We start from the raw sequence: 3498 nt of genomic DNA on the forward strand, positions 1-3498 counted from the left end.
TTCTGCATGATGTGCATGCTGTCGGCATATGCTGCCATCAGAATTTCCGCCTCGAGCGCTGTGAAATACGTCGCCCGTGCCTTCTTTCCCTCCGTCTCCATGGTGACTCGCTTAATCTGTGCTCCACTTATCGGGGCTTTATGTATCCTCGTGCGCGCGCTTGACTTGGGGTTGTAGCAACTCCGCATTGATTGAACTAATTGTTATCAGCCTTTCTGGAACGGAAGATTCCGAGTTGGACAGTTCGGGGTTACTCAACCGTGAGTGTCGTTTTTCACTGAGTTTTCTGAACCGGCTTCCTGAAATAGGGCCCAGGTCTGAATCAGATGTTGTTGTACCTGAAAAGATTTTCAAAGGCCGCTGCAGCCCCTCATCAAAAGGACATAAATCTGGCCGTGCCTCGCTCTGATACAACTGCCTTGCACTGAACTGGAGCATGTTTAAGCTAAAAAATAATTATAGCTACAAAAAAATAAAGTTTTGAAAACTGATTCAAACCGGAAAGTTAAAACAAAACAAATTTAAATTAAAAAAACAAAAAAAACAAAACCTGCTATGGCCGGGTCTTGAAAAACAAAACTGATTCAAAAGCCTTAGTGATAATCAATCAATCAATAGCAGTCAACAGATATTTAAACGTGTTGGTATGATCAGCCAATGCTTGCATGTTTTATAAGTCAGCTTGAAACTGATTTTAGAGGAAAACCGCTCTGCATCACCACGCTAGATTATGCTTTCAGAGGAATATAACTGGCACCTTTTGTGGGGGGAGGCGCTGAATGAGTATGTGCAGGAGATATGTTATGGATGCCAATCCGGTCTCCATCTGCAGAGTACACTTCTATTGGGGTGAAAGGGAGACAGGTCCCCACCTGTTCTTCACGCCACACTTTGCCATCTTTCGCTGTCTCAGTCACCAAACAAGCTCTCTTTTTAGGTTGAGAAGCAGTCTCCTCATCTGCAGTGTGAACAAATTCAAATTGTGAGCAGTGGGAAGGTCAAACGAAATCACAAATGCATGCATAGAAACTAATTATAATTCCAGTATCTCCTCCTCTGTATCGGAATAATGTCTGAAATATCTTACTTACTATATCCACTTGTTTGAAATGAAATGGGGTTAGCTAGTAACCTTAACACCTAACCCAGCATACACAAAAAGTGGAAACTATAAAAAAAGGTAGAGTAGATATTTCTGTCACTCTGCTCTGCTTTTTTTTTTTTAGTATTTTTCACTTGTTTGAAATGAAATAGGTTTCATTACATATTATTTCCTAACCTGAAGACTGATCAGACAGCTCTGAAATTCTAGGTCTTCTCCATCCGAGTCACAAGGGTTGACTTCACTCAGGATCATTTCCAAGGCCTGCTGAGTGGTGAGTCTTCTCTGCATTTTCTGTCCTTGGAGAGGAGGGTCGTGTGTTGTCTTCGTAGCGCTTGTTAAAAATAACACGGCATCCACTTATGCCTTGCGAGCTACTGCCCCAAACATTTTATTAACACCATTCATCCTCTCACACCACAGACCAGTCTTTTATGTGCTCCCCTGGAGGCATTCATGAGCTTTCTTAAATACAGCGCCCCCCTGCTGGTAAACCTTATCATTACATGAACACCTACATATCAACACATCCCCTTTCCTCTGAATTATATATAACATAGGTCTTATAAACTAACATATACACATAATTGTTCTACATTAGTGTGTGTGTGTGTGTGTGTGTGTGTGTGTGTGTGTGTGTGTGTGTGTGTAGAGAGAGATCTAATTTTTATTTATTTATTTTTTTAAACGAAAAGAACATTCAGAAAAACAAAACTTTATTTACTATGTAAAATCTGTTAAAGTAAATGAAGATACACCACAGAATTCGTCAGGGCAATGGAGGATTCGGCTAGGTGCAGTGAGATTGTATCCACTGTTCTGACAAAACGTCCTACCTTGTCAAAACATCCTACCGTAGCGTAAATTTATGGTCTTGTCTATCAATCCATGCTACCTTACGTAGTTAATGGCTCCGTCGTATAGGTAGGACGTTCAGATGGCCAAATCACACTATTAAAACGTGCCTCCAGCACACAATCATCTAATGTTGACAAAGAATGCAAAGAGACATGGAGGGGAAAAGACAGCTGTTTTTATTAGAAGTTGTTATGTGTTTTCCTTACATATTTTTGCATTTATGTTCTTGGTTGCTCTCTTTATATTTTGCACATGCAAAATGTGCCCATCTTTGGCAAGATTCACACTGCACCTGGAAAGGAAAAATAAATGGCTCATATGTTTGGTGAATACTATTAGTCAACATTTTAAACATGATTAGCAAGTAATGATACTAAGACTTACGTGTTTCTTTTGTTTGGTTTTGTTTTACCATTTCAATCATGCTGCGGTCAGCGTCCGTATCTAACATAGAGCAAACAATGCAGTAATCCTCAACGTTCCCTGAAACACATTCATGGTTAGGTTTTACTCAAACATTATTTATTGATTAATTAAAAAATAGTAGTAAATTTGTTCCACAAATACTTCATGGCAAATTAGTCCCCTGAATTTTTTTAAATTAGACTTAAAGAAGGGTCTTATTTGAAAGTGTTTGAAAAGCACTATTTGTACTGTGCTGTTTAAAAAGCACTATTTAAAATGGATGTACACACTCTAACGTGATAAGGACTTTACTGGACTTGCACCCTTCTTGAACATCGAGGTAAGCTATCTGCATTCGCTCCAGCACAACTGCTTCTGTAGTGGTTAATACTTCACTGACCTCTCCAAAAGCAAGGTAGTGTTCTGCAAACTGAGATTTCTCATTATTGTAATATAAAGTCCTAATTGTAGCTAACAATAAATGGAATCATTTGAATAAGGGTTACCTTTAACAGCAAAACTCCGCAACTGCTGGAATCCTGTTGTTTGTTGTGTTGCATAGTCTGTAACTGCCACGCCATGGTGTCTTCATGCCCTCTCATCCTCAGAAAATTCCTAGTTGAACAAAAATGTTTGTAATGAAACAAGAAATGTTTTATCTGTCATAAACACCTTCATTCCCCATGGGGTCTATGAGCAGTATTTTCTGTGCAGAAATGTTGACAATCTAAAGGAAAAAGTTAATAAATTAAAAATTACTATAGTTTTTGCCACTGAAAACCTATTTAAGAATAACACTTTGAGCAAGAAACTGCTTCACAACAAATTATGCAAATTAATAACTATATGAACACATACCACAAGAATCCAGTGCGTACCAAAGTTCACAGGGCACAACCACATGTCTTCACCTGGGAACTTCATCTGTGGGATTGGAAGTGCAGAGTAATTTCGATTTACTTAGGTACCATGCATCTCAGGGTGTTTTCAAATATAGTGTTTAAAGGAACTGAACTCTGTCCTCAGAAATGAGTCAACTTTTTGGACCACTTCTTAACTTTCAACTTACCTTGGTGAGGCATCTGAACTGCCCAGAAAACAACGAGCTTGCAACTACTGAACAGAGCAGGTGT

At 39.0% G+C, this 3498-nt stretch overlaps 1 long non-coding RNA gene across 1 annotated transcript; it reads right to left on the minus strand.

Annotated features, from left to right (window-relative positions):
• Nucleotides 1-2721: 2721 nt before the first annotated feature.
• On the minus strand, nucleotides 2722-3341 carry LOC102211208 (uncharacterized). The gene is made up of 3 exons (XR_312608.1): nucleotides 3224-3341; nucleotides 2872-2980; nucleotides 2722-2795 (listed from the first exon to the last, which is right to left on the minus strand). It is a non-coding gene; the product is annotated as an uncharacterized LOC102211208 (long non-coding RNA).
• Nucleotides 3342-3498: the final 157 nt, after the last annotated feature.

The sequence above is a fragment of the Pundamilia nyererei genome, unplaced genomic scaffold (genome assembly GCF_000239375.1).
Source record: "Pundamilia nyererei isolate P.nyererei 1_Seehausen unplaced genomic scaffold, PunNye1.0 scaffold03574, whole genome shotgun sequence".
Classification (NCBI taxonomy): domain Eukaryota; kingdom Metazoa; phylum Chordata; class Actinopteri; order Cichliformes; family Cichlidae; genus Pundamilia; species Pundamilia nyererei.